Source organism: Anarrhichthys ocellatus, unplaced genomic scaffold (genome assembly GCF_004355925.1).
Source record: "Anarrhichthys ocellatus isolate YVR2014 unplaced genomic scaffold, GSC_Weel_1.0 scaffold26, whole genome shotgun sequence".
Classification (NCBI taxonomy): Eukaryota; Metazoa; Chordata; class Actinopteri; order Perciformes; family Anarhichadidae; genus Anarrhichthys; species Anarrhichthys ocellatus.
This window is the reverse complement of record NW_022280056.1, coordinates 5153653-5171813: the sequence shown is the minus strand read 5'-3', so window position 1 is coordinate 5171813 and position 18161 is coordinate 5153653.

The following is an 18161-nucleotide window of genomic DNA, read 5'->3' as shown; positions in this document are numbered from 1 at the left end:
AGAGAGAGAGAGAGACAGAGAGAGATAGACAGAGAGAGAGAGAGAGAGAGAGACAGAGACAGAGAGAGGAGAGAGGAGAGAGAGAGAGAGCGAGAGAGAGAGAGGGAGGATGGGAGGCTGAGGATGAGTCATTTCTGCCGGTCTGGTTGCCCACACTGGCTCGGTCCGACAGGGTGTGGGGGGGTGAGGTCCCTAAAAGATGAGCAGAATGAAGCAGGCCTCTAGTCAAAGGTGCTGTAGGGAGGATAAGCTGGGCACTGTGTCTCAAATGGGGACACTCGAGTGGGTAAAGCCGGCCTTAAAGAGAGCTTCTCTCCCCCCACTGTGACTCTTCATACCTCCATCCGAGCAGAACTAAGGGCACCGCTCGCCGAGACACAAAAGGGACAAAATCACTCTTTCACACTTCCACACTCCCATCTCTGCATATACCCCGGCGTGTGCAAAGAGTGTACTACTGTACAGCACACAGCCAGGGACTCTCTCACACACACACACACACACACTGATAAAACACGCACACACACACTCACAGGCACAAGACTGCTCCCTTCTGGTGGCACCGTGCGGCTACACCGGGAGCAAAAAAAAAAAAAAGCGTGGCTGGATATTGTCCAGATGCAGTTATAATTTCACTAATGCTCGCTCAAATGTCAATGGGGTCCAGTGACAAAGGATTCTTAATCCCTCATATGAATGTAGCACCCCGAGGCAGAGAAGAGGTGGTGTGTGTGTGTGTGTGTGCTGCATGAGGGGGCATACATTACACACGACTAGTCTTTGGCCTTAATGGGAGAGTTCAGTGAATTCAGCTGATATTTAAATCAGCAGGCAGAAAGGAAAGAAGGAAACGGTGAGAATGATGAGCGTGGCCAACTGTTGAACTCTCCTGTAGTCACCTGTCCCGGCTTGGAAACATCCCATGAGTTGCCCCTGTTAAGCCAAAAATCTGCACCACACAAACGCACACCATACCCCCCCACATGCCATCAGCCTAAATCACTTAAGTGGGGCAGAAACGGAGAAGAGCATCTCCCCTCGTCCCCGAAGTGAGATGCTGTAGTTTCACTCTATTTGCCCAAATTACGCTGCGCCGTCGGTGGGGTCGCCTCGTCCTCAGCAAGTGATGAATCAAAAGTGAAAGGCTAAAACTGCTGCAATTTGACTTTTTTCCCCTTCTTCTTCTTCTTCTTCCTCTTCCCTTACTGCCGTTAAAAACCCACAACGATGTATTTCAGGAAACTGCACGACAGCCTGCTCGGCTGCAGGTTCGCCTCTGTGCCCATTGCTCTCAAGAATCCATTAAAAACAAAAAACAGCTTGCAGAGCCATACTGCTGCCTTCACAGATGTAATATACATCGGGCTGAGCGGCGCTGCAGTTTTATTGTTCTATCTATTTGTACCGCAGCTCTTCCCTTTTTTTATTTTTTACAAACATAACTTTATCTCGCAGCTGATCGGTCTGATTGCCCACTTCTTCTCCGTCACTTCATCGCCGTCAAAGCCGTCTGCCGTGTTGAATTCTGCCATCGCGTTACAGGACTTCTGGGTATCGAGTGTTGTTGTTTCCGGAGCTCAAAGTGTAACGTTTTCATCTCAACAATAAGTGGATCAGCACATTTACTTAGTAGATTCTGGAGGATCACTTTGGTAAAATGACGTGAGATTAAAGGACTCGATTTTAGTGATTTAGTTTTTCTTTTCGTGTCTTCTTCATGAAGACATGCTCCCTCTGACCAATGTCTTCCTCTTGCAGTGGCCCTCGTCACAGCGGCCCTCGTCACAGCGGCCCTCGTCACAGAGGCCCTCGTCACAGCGGCCCTCGTCACAGAGGCCCTCGTCACAGCGGCCCTCGTCACAGAGGCCCTCATCCCAGCGGACAGCTCCTGCAATTCGGGCACCAATAACGACTTCACGTCATGATCAAATCCTCGTAATAATGGGAACAATTCAGCGATTGGCCGGCGTAATCAAATTAGCCGAGTTCTTTTTTGGATTTTCAATTACCTCCAGTCGGCGGAGACACTTTATCCGGGGCGCTGGCTCCGACTCGGAGCTCTGTGCTGCGCCGCGTGGCTGACAGCAGCAGCAGCCTCCCAATTACAATGAGGGCCGGGCTAATGTGATGACAAGATGGCCTGCCCGCCTTACTTAGCCTTTCATTCCTGCTGGGGCTCCTCGGCGTCCCCGGGTCTTATCACCATGTCCGAGTACCTGCTCTGCTCAGCCCACAGACACTCTGCTGCTTCTGTTTACCGGCTCCTTGTATGGAGCGTAGGCAGCATGAAAGCTCTGGTTCCAGCATTCACTCTGTTTTCAGTTTGCAAAGGAAAATGTTTGCAGCGTCTTCTCATTCATGCAGATTTAAATGCTCACTTGGAGGCAGCTGGGAACTACAGCGCCGTTCTTGTCACGAGCTTTGAAGCAAAGTCAGGTCTCTGACACTGGCAGCCATCAGAACCAACTTAGCATGTGCTGCCAGCAGCAATATGGCAGCTGGGCTCAGCTCTACTGTCGGGTTGGGAGGTGAGAAGAGGCTGAGAGGAAGTCTGTTTGGGTTAAAAATGTTCTCCTGCCTTTAGAGGAGCTTTAGAGCATCCTTTACGTCGGCAGAACAAAGAGGTGTTTGGGCGTAGGTACGATAAAAACAAAAGTGTTTGGTCAAATGACCAATGAGATGTGTCTGGTGTAACAGCTGTAAAGGCTTTTACACGTTCTGTTGTTTTTGTAATGAATACTTTTACACTGAACTCGAATATTGCGCTGCGATAAAAACGACATTTACCGGAACAAGTATGATTTTTCTGAGCTTTCGCACCGCGAACAAAGACACCAACCAATCAACGGCTTGAGTTGAGTATATTATATAATATAATATATATATATATTATATGATATTCCAACATATCCTCACACAACGGTTCGTATGGTATCCTACGCAAAGTTACTCCTCATTTCTTTCGGGAGTATTCCTACTTGTTTACTTAGTTTATATTCTTGACTGTTTATTACTTATTTGTAATACTTGCTGCTCTTGTTTGTTTTTACCATGTACCTTGTTGCACCGTCCACTTTGCTGCTGATCCTGTAAATGTCCCCACTGCGGGACTAATAAAGATTATCTTATCTTATGATATCCAGCAGCACAGGTCAATGTACGCTCATTACATGAATACAGGCTCTTCAAAATGTTCATGTTATGTTCAGGCAACAATCCTACTTGTTTTAGAACAGCACTGAACACTGAAGTGCCGTTACTGAAGTACGCCAACACGCTTCGACTCCTTGTTTCTCTCCATCGAGGCACATTATTTTTCGTAGGTTTTGCTACGAATGCTGAATGAGAGCCGCCTGGATTTTAGCATTTCTGCATCATTTACTCATCACGGCCCCGCTGTGTAAAGGCCTTAACACTGCTTTTATAGTCTTTCACGGTCTATAAACAACACATCACATCGAGGTGTACATCAGAACTTGCTGACATGCAACGCTGGAAGCTGTATATATATATATATATATATATATATATATATATATATATGCATGCTTTCCATTGTTCAGTAGCTTCTTCAGTGAAAATGTACAATTCTCAACACCAGCTGTCTCAATGTGACACTACTACATCTAGTGCTCTTCCTCAGTGGGCTGCTCGGTGTAGAGCAGCTTAGAAAAGAAATAAACATTAAAATATAAATAAAATAACAGATGCATGATTTGCTATTAGAAATAGTCTCAATCAGGCAAAACAGCTTTTGATCGTCTGCATGTCGAGCAGAGACAGACTCGTACAAGCTGCGACATCAACTTAATGATCTCCTGTGATGTCATGTTTGATGTGACCTCTGACCCTTCACTGATTTGTCATTAACTGTTGGACTGAAACGGTGTCATTGCTGCTGCCACCGCTGCACTTACTGCTGCATGCAAATGGCAGCTTTCTGCCACGTGCTGTGACCGAACTGCTGCGTGCTCGATACGTTTCAGCCGGAACGATGAGCTGACGGAGAAGCCCTTGAAGATAACATATTGACGGACATAAAGTCGTCCCGGCGCCTCTGACGTGATACACAAGTTCATCCGAGTTTCACTTTTGCAGATTAAAAAGAACAACAACCGCAGCCAGGTGAGTCACGTTTCTGCCAAATAATAAGCAGCCAATGTTACAGAGAGAAATATTTCAATACGCCATCTGTCCTGTGTCGCACTGAGTGAAAATCCAGGATACAACGCGTTCTCCTCATGATGTCCTGTCTTCATATGTGGCACATTTAAAAAGCAACACATCTACAGGTTAACACCCGCAGTGGGCTCGCCATCAAAGGGATTTATTTAGTTTACAGAGTGAAGATCAGAAAAGTGAACATTTTATGAATGTATGTCAACGGTTGGACATTTTCCATGTGTAGGTCCGCACGATTAATTGACGGTTAATCTCAATCATGTTTCGGCTTCCCACGATTAAATGAGCATCGTCGGCAGCGATGTAGACGTTTAAAAATAGCTGCGCGTCAAATCAAGGGCTTCTTAAAGCAGCAGCCGGCAGGGGGAGACCCAGATGTTTTCTCTTCACTTTTGGGGGGAGCTGTCATGCCGCTGTGTGCAGCCGACAGTGACAGTGAACAATAAACGTTATGTCTGCAGTTCAGAGTGGAAGAGTAATAAACTGTATATATATATTATGTGACTATGAAATGCACTGAATTTGTCTTATTTTGCAAAGAGTTGTTCGTTAGCAGGAATGTAGTACTGAATGTAGTACTGAATGTAGTACTCTGTTTGAATATGAAAGAGCAATAAAAAAAGACGTCAACCAGAATCAATAAATAATTGTGATCTCGATACTGATTCAAATAATCATTTTTTCCATAATCGTGCATCTTTTTGCAGAAAGAGAGAAAATCCTCCACACAATCAGACCCACGACTGGCTGACTGAAGGCCAACTCGTTGCAGCGGATGAGTGCTTTTGGATTTGAGAGGGACTATTTTCAGCAGCGGATTAATCCACATTTGGTGCACTGGTGAGTATTTATAACAGCGGGATGCTGTATGTGGGATTGAGCTCAAATGAACTGCACCCGGAGCAACAGAGTGGCTCATTGGTGTGTTTTAATAACGGAGCTCTGTGGCGCAGAGGAAGAAGACGTGTTAAACACAGACAACTTGTAGGATTCATTCATTGTCGGTTTGTCTTCTCACTGGATGTGTTGGCAGTAAAAAAGTATAGAATATCTTCAGACTTGTCCTTTAAACTACAGTATCTGTCTCCATTCTTCAGGGAGCCTGAATGGCGTCTTTGTAATGTAAAGTGCCTTGCCTAAAGGCATGTCAAAAGCAGCATAATTCATTCTCTTCCATTACCTTCCTGTCTTGTCGATTCAGAGCAGCATGCTTCCAGTCACAAGCCCACAAAAAAAAACCTGAACAATGCACGATCAAACATTTCCATAAATAAAACATTACATTTTAATCATGTCGTCTGGTGAAAAGGACACGAGGATAAGAGCAGTCGTCTCACTATTTACTGTAAATGTTCCTCCTCTCGTTTTTACTCATTGGCAGTTTCATCTCAAGTGATTATTCACCCAAGTTTGTTTTTTTCCCCTCTTGAATATTCCTCCATTTGAATATTATTCCGTAATCAACACAACATGTTGCTGCTCGTCTGTGTTTACATCACTGATTTGCATTCAAATCATATTTCCACCTCTCTCTCTCCCCAGCATGCTCAAGTGCAGATGCTCCAGAGGTAACTGGGAAAAGGTTGTGTGTGCCAAACATACTGTAGGAATAAATAAACACTTTATCAGGCCGTGAAGAGAGGAGAAGCCTGTGTACGGGGGAGGAGCGGGACCCGAGAAAGGAGGGGAAAAGACTCCATTGTCCTCTTTTTACCAACGAGCAGTGTGAGAAATGATAATTAACCGGTAATTAATTTGCTGGTCTTTATCTCAGAGCAGTGTGTGCTCTGCGAAAGATTAGGAGAGCTTTTTTTTAATAAGCGGCGCAGAGTTTGATTCTGCCTATTTCCGCCTGCAACAAATAAGCCTGTGTTTGTTTATTGCAGACAGGCAGCTGGCAGAGAGCTGCCGACACGTTCACAGGAAGGCTTTCCCGGTTTATTCTCAGTCTGCCGGAGGAAACCTGGAGCCCCTGCGTGAGCCGTGCACATGACATCACAACGCCACCGATAATTACGCCTGAATGGACGGACGCCTGCAGCATTGTATGTTACAGTACAGCGGCAGTTATTTGGCCTTCAAACACCTGACGTGCTGTTGTAAATTTAATTTGCAGAGCAGAGAACTGGCAGGAAATCAATCTGCAACAATTATTTTGAGAATCGATTAATCGTTTTAGTCATTTTGTTTTTAAGTAAAAATGCCAAAAATCTGATTTTAGATTCTCAAATGTTAATATTTTCAGTTTTTCTTTAACTTATTTCATAGTAAATGGATTATATTTGGGTTTTGGGCTGTAGATTTAGGATACCTCCTTAATTCCTGGGATTTTGTGAGAGGCATTTGTTGAGAACATAATGGGTGGAGGAGTATTGGATCATTAAAATATCTGTTAATTGTGCACGTGGTGATGTTTTAATGCTGCAGTGAACCTTTTCACATGTTTACGGAAAGGATGAAAGTGAAAAATGGCAGCAGATATGTTTTATATTCTCTTTAAGGACTCGGTCACGTGTATGTGAGCGAATGGACCATATTTTGTGTCCAAACAGTGCGACAAAAATAATACAAAGTGTGCATGTAAACAGGTCTGAGTCATTTCCTGCTGGGTCTGCTCAGCATCGACTGCATGAGGGAAGGACATCCACACAGCAGGATATGAGGTAATCTCATTAACAGCATTATTTCCTTTTTGCAAAATGAAAATCACACAACAAGTGTTATTGTGTCCGAATGATTAAAAGAAGAAAAAAATCACACAAGAGCATATAAGTATAAAGAAATAGATAAATGAAGGCTTCATTCCTTCACACACAGAGCAGAGGGGCGTTCACGGTCCCACAGTGAAGCACTGCTGCCATCTACTGGACGACACTGACAACAGAGCAGCACCGTGAGTCACAGCAACGTATGGACGTACGACTGCAAATATATGGGATCAGTGTCCAGAGCAGCAAACAACCCCGGCCTCTGAGAAAACACACACACAACAAATCAGCTGAGCTGGTTTATATTTCACTGCGTCAGACACAGGAGCATACAACCAAACAACGTCATCCATCTCTGGAAGTTCACACTCTCCGCAGACTCCAAACAGCTGCTGACTGAACCTTCATAGAGGGGAATAAAAACAAATAGAGTATCTGTTGCAACATCCCGCTGCAGTCCCGTCTGCGTCCACCAGATGTCCCTGTGCAGACAGAAATGCCAAAGGCGCGCGCCACTCCTCTGTCCTCAGCCGACCCCTTCCAAAACTGCAGCAACAACCCGACATGCCCCCCCTCACCCACCCAGCCCCCCTCCCTGCGACGAAACCCACCCACCACCTGCCTGCCGATACCCATCAGCCCTTTGCATCCTCATGTCATCATGTCACCTGCCTGAACCCCCGGCACAGGAAACACATTAAAGTAGGAGTTAAAAATCCTCCTGAAGAGGCAAAGGAGGCGGACTCTGTGAGACGCCACGTCCGAAATGTCACCCCCCCCCCCCCCCACACACACACACACACACACACACACACACTACATCCTACTGTACGCCCTTCAACCTGGATGACCTAAAACAATTGTCAGCCCACGCGGCGGGGTGAGTGCCCCCCCACTGGAGCTTGACCTGAACAAAAAGGAAGAAAAAATAAATAAATAAAAAGATTAAATTAGACCGACTCGCAAACACAGTCGGCCCTGTGACTGATGAAAAGCAGACGAACGCCGCTCTAAACAATAGAGGCCCACCGGTGCTCGTTCTGCAGCTGTTCCGATGGCTCCCAGCATGCACCTCACTCCCAGCCAGTCCATGCCTTTATACCCCTCCAACACAGCGGCACGTGGAGGCCCCGCACCTGCTGTCCCCGCGGCGGCCCCGGGCGCTCCGACAGCAACGCCGCACCGCCAATAAAAGAAATATGAGCAGGATGTGGCGGGAGGGCAAACACACACACACACACACACACACACACACACACACACAGTGCTCCCACTCTCTCTGTGAAGAATGAGGATATACGAGCACACAAAATCCAACTCTATTTGTCTCTACTCCCTCCCTCCCTCCCTCTCTCCCTCCCTCCATCTCCATCCTTTCCCTCTACACTCTCTCTTCATCTCCCCACGGCAGAACTGACTAAAAGTAATTATACATGTTTAATAACTTCAAGGACTATAAAAAACGCTGTCGGGGGGCGAGGAGGTCCAGTTTAACGACGGTGATAAAAACGAGGGTAAGGAAGAGGGGGACAGCGGAGGAAGTGTGTGTGGGGGGGGGGGGGGAGTAAGAGCAGAATTGAGTCCTCGGATAAAAATGCAGGGAATTACACAGAATGAAAATGTAGTCCAGGCCTATTTCAACGACGAGCTCTATTTGCATGGCACCCAGTCAGAGGCCGGCGTGCACTGCGTTACCCACAATCCCCCTCTCTTCTGTCTACCAGTAAAGCCGCGGCCGTATTTCCCCCGGATGAATCGCCTTATAAAAGTCAAATCAGACAAAGGCGACGAGGGAAAAAAAACCTGTTTCAAAAGGCGGCGAAGCGAAGCAAATCTCTGGTAGCTCATAGAGCCAGACGCTCACTGGGGGCCGAGCTCGTGTTAGTTTGAATTCTGGGAGAGAGTCGGACCGACGAGACAAAAAGCTACGCTGTGTGAGAACACGGAGACGTTGAAGGGGGAGATCTGGCTTCTTCTTTCTTTGCTGTAGACACTGAGTGATCCCGGGGTTAGCTCTGAATTTCTCTTCCTGCTCCGACTGACTGTGGTTCTGCCTATTTGGTGTGCAGCGCAGCATGAAAATCCCCCCCGAATAACCCACCCGGTGCTCTCGTTCCCACCGCAGCCTGAACACAGGCTGCAGGAAACAGGTACCGGAACACGTAGCTCATCTACTTTCATCGACCTTGGCTGAGTTACATTTTTCCCTTTTCATTTGTTTTCACTTTAACCTCCTGGTCGTTGAATTATTGGAAGAAAAAAATAAAAGTCGAGGTTTTTTCTTGTGAAAAGTAACAGAAGGTCTGCTCGGTTCACGCTGCCTCTGCTCTTCCTCGCCCCCGGGCCGGAGCGCTTTCGAGGTTATGCATTCTTTCCCAACTTCCTGACCTTGTCCAGGTCCAGGTGAGCGTAGAGACGGGTGCAGTGGAACCCAGATGCCCGGCAGGTCTGCTTTTGCCCGGGCTGTGCGGAGGCGCCCGCTGCCCCGCTGAGGGCGTGGGCGAGGAGTGTGAGGGACGCTGGGAGGAGGACGAAGAGGAGGAGGAGGAAGAGAGGACATTCCTTGGCCTCAGGTGAAGCCGGGCGCAGTGCCGCAGTGCCGGACGCACACTGAGAGCAGGAATATATAAAACACACTGAGCTGCAAGCTGTGCCTGCTGGCACACACACACTCACACACAGTCAGGAAAACATGCACAGGCATGCATATGCACGAAGACCTGCTCGGGTTTACACATACAAATGATATTCATAACACGGCTGAACGTAAACAAACACTTGGGAGCTACACAGGTATGTATTTCCTGTATTTATATCACAAACACAACACCAACACTCTGCCGTCCTTCTGCTGCTACACTTCCGGTAACGACAGCCAAGGCCCGAGCTCTAAAGAGAAAAAGAGTGGAGCCGTGGATCAGGCCTGCGTGCCTGCCAACACCGCCCCCCCCCTCCCTCCCCACAGGACCATACTGCCCCTCACAGAAAAAAAACACTTGGCTCCAGCAGCAAAGCACAAAAGGATGTGGGAGGACTGTGGCAGGTGTCCCAAAGCGGAGTGGACACACATGCACGACCAATATATTCTGCTGATACAAACACAGGGAAAAGAAAGATGTAGGTGCACATCGACAAGCAATAAAGAATAAATCCCAAGAAGAACAGCGTTCAATACTTTGTATTTTTGAGTGGAGAAGCTTCTGAAACACACGCTGGAAGGAGAAAGAATCCTAACAATAACAGAGCTAACGCTGAAGCTCCACCGATCAATACTTTTATATTAACAATTAATCAAAACACTACTTGTGGGCCCTCACAGAGACGAACCCACAGAGAGTCACGCTCAGAGTCTTACTTTTACAGTTGCTGTTTCCAGCAAATAAACTGTGATGAGCTCCGACGTGCTGCGCTCCACCTGAAGACGGACAAAGTTTACATTTTTCTCAGGAGTTGAAGACCAGACAGCGAGCAGAGGAGTGAATATGGAACCTACAGCGAACAGGTGGACACAAACACGACTTCAATGAGATGATAATGTCGCTTTGTGTCTGCTGGATGTGAATATAAATAACTGTTTGCCACCATGTTTGCCATAATGTATTCAAAAGGTGAGTCACGGTGGTGTAACAAATAAATATATTGCAGCCTTCACATGAAGAAAAACAACAGTATTACTTCTTGGACCAATACAAATAATTTTAACAAAGAAAACACCACAGACTCTGATCTCCAGGTGGTCTGGTGATCCCAGACTGTGTATAAGAAGTGGTCGTGACGCCACCCATTGCTTTGTGGGCTGATGTTTTGAAGCCTTGAGTTCAGCGATTTGGCCGTCGGCATCTTGTTTTTTTGCAACCAGTGACTCTGTATACGTCTCTGGTAGAGACCTATCAATCACTGTGTAGCCCCGCCCTAAAGCATCCCCTGCTTTATGGTCTGTTTGACTCTAAATGGACCATAATGTACTAAATGAACATCATGCTGTATTGAAGAAGACTTGAAACTAGAGATTGAGACCATAAACTCATGTTTACAATGTTTACTGAGGTAATAAATCAAGAGAGAAGTAGAGTCATTTTCTCATAGACTTCTATACAACCAGAGGAGTCGCCCCCTGGTGGTCACTAGAGAGAATGCAGCTTTAACACATGACGCTTTTTCAGAACCGGAGGTTGCCGCTTGCATGAGATCAGTTTATCTTAAACTAAGAGCTTTCCACATACACCCTGTTATAACAGTTAGTTGACAATTTAACATTTCATCAATCAGTCTATAAAAGGTTGAAAAATAGTTTTAAAAAAAAGAAAAAAAAAACTAATACCACACTGGAACCTGATAATGTTTAGCAATATTTCACTAATCCTGACAATAAACACCGGACCAAACGAAGTGCATGTTTCTCCATCATATTCGGTGTGGTCCTCTCTGACTGCTTCAGATTCGACTTTTGGTAAACAGCCAGCGTGCGAGCCAATACAGACGAACACACCCCGACACGAACACATTTGCGCCCGCAGAGTGACAGAGGAGAGGGATCTGTGGCGGAGACGTCGCCTTGGCCCCAAAGAAGATGGCTTCCCCTCCAGAGCCGCGGGAGACAGGAGACTCAGCGCTGGCATGGCTTCGGGTTAGCTCCATTTGGCAACCAGCGGGGCCCGAGCTGGCCTGGGCCCTGCTCGCAAATGAGCGTGGAAGGGGGGGAAAACAAGGGTGATGATGTGTGTGTGCGGCGGCGGCAAAGCCAGCGGCGGTCATTACGAGAAACCATCACGACTTATCATCACCATAACTGATCGTATCGTCCACACGCGCGCGGTTGTGCTGTTCCTGGATGACAGCCTCTTATTTTCTCGGGTACAAAGTGCCGATAGAAATGAGAGGCCTGTTGTTGCCGCCTCCGCAGCACCCGACCACGGCCGATCACCACATACATGCAGTAAAGCTGCACGCCTGCTCGTTTGATGACAATGACCTCCCCGACTCCGCCGCCTATTTTCGTCAGGGGGGGGGGGCTTTCAGGGAAGCGTCTTTTTGACAGGCTGACGCGGCGCCGCGCCTCGTTGTGAAAGACAATTCCAATCAGAGCTTCATTCAGATAGCGCCTTTCAGAAAACAGGAACAATGGAATAACTGAAGTCTATCATGTTCTGCCATGTTAAACAACCTTTGGGCTAATTGTTCCCAATTAGGTGGCTGACACAAAGGGAGGCTGACAAGCACGCAGGTGCCTGTCTGGCTGGCTGTCTCTCGGAGGGGTGAATCCGAGCTACGTTAGCTTTGTTAGCGCCACGAGGCTCTCGGTGAGTCTCTGCACATCAAACCAGAGGCTGAGAGAGAAAGAAGAGAAGTGTTGTGATTTATATTGGAATAAAAAGAGAGGAGGAGGAGGGGGCAGTATGGACTTCTTCTTCTTTTAAAAAACATGTTGATAGAGCAGCGTGAATTATTGAGGGTGTCAGCCAGACTCTCGCTGGGATCCAGCTGTAGTGAACTGAGCGTTTGCTTCAGGGCTCGTGAAAGTTTGCAGGGCTTCGGACAAGAAGTGTCGAAGCAACTGAAAAGCTCCACTTCACTTTCTATATGTAGAATATACAGAACATCCTCTCACTTTAGACTCATCAGACTTTATATGCATTAGTAGTTGGGCCTCGCCACTGTTAAAAGTCACTCTGTGGAAATTTGATTAAACATATCCTTCACCTAATATATCAACAATTAAGAAGACAACCAGATTCTGACACTGAGTGTTTCAAAGACTGCTTCCCGTCTTAAATCATGTTGTACTTTAACACTGCACATTTTCTGTAAATGAATGATGTTAGCAAGAAGCTGTGGTTTAGGATATCACTTCTGGCTGAACTTTGTTTTCCACATCGCTGCATTCTTTACTTTGTTCATCATAAAGTGCTTTGTAACGGGAGGGGAAGTGCATCAGCTGATCAGAGGCCATTTTGGATGCAGACCCTTTGCGTGTACGGTGGCTCTGAGCGGTCAAACAACTCTCTGAAAGGTGTTTCCGGCTGACGCGGAAAAATGCATAAAATCCAACCTGTTACAAAAACTTTAATGATGGATGAAAGTTTTGCCATCAACGTGAATTTAGTTTTAAACGTGATACGTTTCTGTGCAAATGCAATTAACAGCAACCAGTCACACTTCTGTCCTTCACTCTTTGTGTCTTCGTCTTTCAGGAAAAGATAACAGTCGGAACAGGATATTGAGTACTGCTGTTTAAAACTCTCCTCCACCCATTTCCATCTCCGGCATCTCTGAATTTGAATATTGACTCGACATGATGAGACCTTCCCCTTGAATCTGCTCAGCAGACACAAACCGGTGCCATTCATCACCAACGTGGAGAGAGGGAAACGCAGGCTGACACCTAAATGATTCCGCCCGAACCCCCATATTTCACAGGAGGCCTGCTAATATGAGTGTTGACATTTAAATGAACATTCTCGTCTATGGGAAGGTCTAATTTGATCAAAGCAAAAAATCCCTAAAAAAGAAGGTCCTCCTCCACACACACACACACACACATCTCCCCGTACATCTGTCACCGTCCATGAAAGCGGACCTCCCGGTGACCCGGCCCCCGTAAAGACAAGTCGCTGCTCGCTGATTCACTGCAGGCCGCCTGCATCTGAGCCTCATCTGCTACCAAACGCAGCTTTCATCCAGCATGGCTGCAGGCAGGCAGGGAACACGCGATACAGCGGCGCTCACAGAGACAAGTACACAGAGATAGGAACAAAACGCTCTCCGCGGCAGCATAAACTGAGATAGAGATCCTGCCGTTCGGCAATAAATCTCCCCCCGCCCCCCCTTTCCCAAACCTGCAACAAAAATCCCAAGTTTTTCATCCCAAAAGGTGTTAAGTTTGATCTAACGAGGCCATTGTGGTGCATTATTTCCTCTCCGCTTGCGACAACTTCTTCATTTATTTTCCCGAAAGAGCCACTATCACAGGAAATGATGAAATCTCTTGACAATGTTATTTTATGACGCACAGAGAAGAAGTAAAAAAGGAGCAACTCGAGGCAACCCACTAGATGATTGACAGCAAGTAAGTAATTCAGATCTAGATTATATACCTCCGTACGCAACTACCTTCCTCATTGTTCAAAGGTTTGATTTGAGATCAAACCTTTCTGCACCTCTTCCTTGTTTTTGTGTCATTTGTTATGTAATGATTGGTCCTTGAAAAATTCAACGCTGTAGTTTTTGTAGATAAGTTTCTAAATTATCAGCAGAGCTTCACTATAAAATACAAAAACAAGATATCTTTAAGGCTCATGTTATTTTGGAAACTTTTTAGCCATTTGTCACATTTAAAGTGTACACGCTGGAGGTTCCGTACTAGAGAAGCCCGTGTGTGTTGGCGATCCATCTGCACTGGAATCCTGAGCTCCCCGTGACGCCTGTTGGATTCAACATCCCTCTCTGTGTGAACGGGGCCAGCGTGGAGTTTATTCATTCATGATTGAGTTATTTGTTTGTTGACTTCACTTCATTTGAATTAATTACAGATTGTTTCCCCTGGTCTACCAGTAGTATTGCACACAAGTACATTTGCAAATTCTTATATAGCGTGTGTGAAAAGTAAAGATCATTATGCATCGCTGTCAGAGGTTAATTGGTAATCGATGTTAATAATTAATAGAGTTTGGACCGATTAATGCCAGTTGATGGAGCGGCTTGTCACTAAAATGAGAATAGCGTCCACCTTAAAGGTCAACCCACCTTAAGTGAGCCTCTTGTCGCTAGCTTCAGGGCTAACGGTCTTCACTTTAATCAGCAGGTGGCAAGCAAGACATTCTTGGGGAGTTGCAGCATTTATTCAGCGACAGATAAAGTGTACACACGCTGCACTGCTGCGATCACAGCGATGAAGTTACTGCTGCCTTCATACATAACCGTCACACACACACACACACACACACACACACACACACACACGGCAGGCTGCAGGGGCTTACAATACACTGGTGTAAACCCTGACATAGAATGCCAGGCAGACACACAACTAATTTATGCGGCGGAGACTCCGTGGCTGCTAGCTCTCTCTGACGGGTGAACCGGGGACTTTGTACGTACACTGCGGCTTTAACCTGTTTGTTCATCGGCTGTCGTTGCAGTTGGGCGGCTTGTAAGCCACTTCAACTGCAGCACCTCTGCATGCAAAGGCACTAATCCTGTCGGTTGTCGGTTAATGATCGGTTAACGAGGGTCGTGCAGAAAAAAAAGGGTTTAAATTAGCAGCAAACATGGTCCTTGGCTCCGAACATGGCCGGAAAACTGAAGAGGGAGAATGGGCAGCAAGTGCATTTTATGATAAAAACAACAATAAACTGTAAAATTGTGTTTGTGGTGCAAAGAATCAGATTTTTACATGTATTTTTTCTTTTTCAGATTGAGTTAATATTACATTTTTACCCATGTTTTAATGGCTGCTATACATACAGTAGCTCATAAAATACCTTGTTTTCCTTGAATTATAAATAATGTGTTTTCTTACATTACGTTCAGAGCCTGGATCCTAAATATAACATGCAACTGCAGACACAGCTCACCCAGCCTCACCCCACGTACAGCAAGACGACGCGCACACACACACATCAATCGACAGCATATCAACACCCACTGTGGACTCCCGCTTGCTTATGAGAATGTGTCGCCTCTTGTGGCACCCGGAGCAGATAGCAGGAGGCCGAACCAGAGTGTTTAACTCGGGCTCCAGCGAATGGCTGCAGGTCACCACTGCATCATATCCGCGCGCGCGCGCGCACGCACACACACACACACACACACACACACACACACACACACACAGGGGCTGCCAGGTGGCTTTTATTTGACTTTAATGTGGAGAAATATTAGATTTTTCCTGGGCAGGCTAAATCCTTCCCCTGGGCTGCCAGATAGCCGCGCAAAACCGTCCACTGAAGACGGGTCAATAAGAGCCCTGATGCCAAATCTCCTTAAACTCGCTCTTTATTCATGAATATGTGCTGAAACAATCTTTTGGAGGTGTTAGGGAGTTTGTGACCAGAGTACGGGCCTCTCCTAATCCACTTTAGTTAACACTTTGGACAGAAATTTAAACATGCTCACTATTGCACTTTAAGCCCGTAAAGAGGATAAATGATGTGCCACCTTTGGCTGCTCCGGCTGCGGAGGCAACATTTTTACTTTTTTTTGTTTTTAATCATCAGTGTGTTATTGTTGGAGTAATTAGGTACCTTCTGTAGGGATAATTACTGCAAACAAATGAGACCATGCCGGCAATGATTGGGAGCCTCCATCTCACGGTGGTGGTGTTTCTTTATTCACCTAAAGAAGATATTATTGAATAGTGTTCATTTGAATGCAAAAGATAAACATATTGCATTTTTCATTTGGCCGTTTCTTGCTCCTACTCCGTCCGAGCTGGAGAATCTAAATGTTTTGCTCTTTCAGTCCAATAACCCACTGCTCATTTCACAAAAAGAAAAACAACTCCACAGTTCACAGTCTGGTCCAGTTTCCAGCTGTTGGCCTAAAATTGATTCTCAGCTGGTGGATTCTGAACTACAAATCTTGGAGGAAAGACCTTAGCTTGAAGGATTTAAGCTTGCTTCTGTAGCACCGCCACAAAATGAGGAGCAGGTTGCCAATCCGCGCTGCAGTTTCCCTATTTTTCCTTTGTTTAATTACACCAGTGTGTCAAAATGTATGCAGTAATGAGTCTTAATGTCAAAATAATGCATGTATCACCATTTTATTATATATATCTTTCAGGTTACTAGGAGCCACATGACAGGCTTGGACACTGTTGTTTCAATACTGCACCGTTATTGCCATTAAATCAAACAGGGAGCCGTCAGCAGAACCTGCAGGGAACTTAGAGGGATAATGAATAGCAAAGGAAGTTTTAAATGCAGAAGGAATAGTCTCCACGCTGTCAGTGTAGTTGAATCATAGGAGTGCCTCGCACTGATTGATGTACCGTAACAGTGATTCTGATGAACTACACAGACGGATCTTGAAGACAGCTCTGTACTGTGCCACACAGGAAATGTCCCATTTAACTGGTCCAACCGGTTAGCTAGTAGGACCACTAACAACCAGCGCTGAGGAATGAATACGAGCAGAACTTTCTCACGCCGCTGGATACACTGATTGATTGGCAGCAGAAATTCCATTTAAGTAACGTTTTAATGTCGAGGGTGCGTTTCAGCGTCTTCATGCTAATTGGTTTCAGGGTTTCGCTAATCACGCGCTCGTCAACGCAGCTGTTTTCAGTGAACAAGCTTTGATAACTGCATGACCTGCCCAGCACCACACAGCAGCCGGAAAATGGTGAAGAAAGCTTAACATCTGGCAGCTACAGAGCCACATGTTTTCCTGAGGAGGTGGTGGGGACCAAAGCAGAGCTATAATGAGAGCAGCAGAAACACAACTACTTTAAGATGCTTATGTTACCCACTCCCAGCTCGTCAAATACAGACGCTTGGTCGCTTCAAACGAAAGGGACGAGGTTGTGCTTTGGGTTAAAATACTACGCTTGTTGTGTACGTTACATAACAAAACAAATGGTAGAATAAGTCAGTGTTGACTGGGTTTCACACTGGACTCAAACAGCGGTCTCCTGGGTGAGAGTCCTGTGTTTGTTTGACCAAACCGTCCACCCTGACCTCCTCCCAACATGGACTTCCTCGCTCTTTGTACCACGCAGTTGGGTTTATATCGGTTAGTTGAAAGCCTGGTGCGGCGCGCTGATCAAGCGTCGGTATTTGACGGAGTGGGAGTGAGAACGGATCGTTTGCGCCGTGTCTGCTTGATGTATTATTTGCCACCACATTCACTGCGTAGGGTGATAAATATGCCAGATGTTGTGTTTTCAGCTTGTTCTGTACGACGATAATGAAAGAATGCCACGACACAGAGTCATAATCTGTCCTTTAAATATTCGGCTGCGTTCACACACAAGCAGGCGTTGAGGCGATTAGTCTTCGGGTTGTATGTTCAGTCTCATCTCCAGCGGTCCCAACCTGATTGCACTACCCACATTCCAGTGAATGGGAGGACGGCCGTGTTCCTCGTCAACACCTGCTTCGGTGTAAACGGGTTATTCTTGTTGCTATGGTTTCCCATGATTTAAACTATACGAGTTAGTCCAACAGACTTTGTCAGCCCATCCCCCAACAAACACCGTGGAACATTGATTAAGCCTGACCATATGTACCTCTTGCTTTCACTCAATGTAAACACGCAGTGTGTGACGGAGGT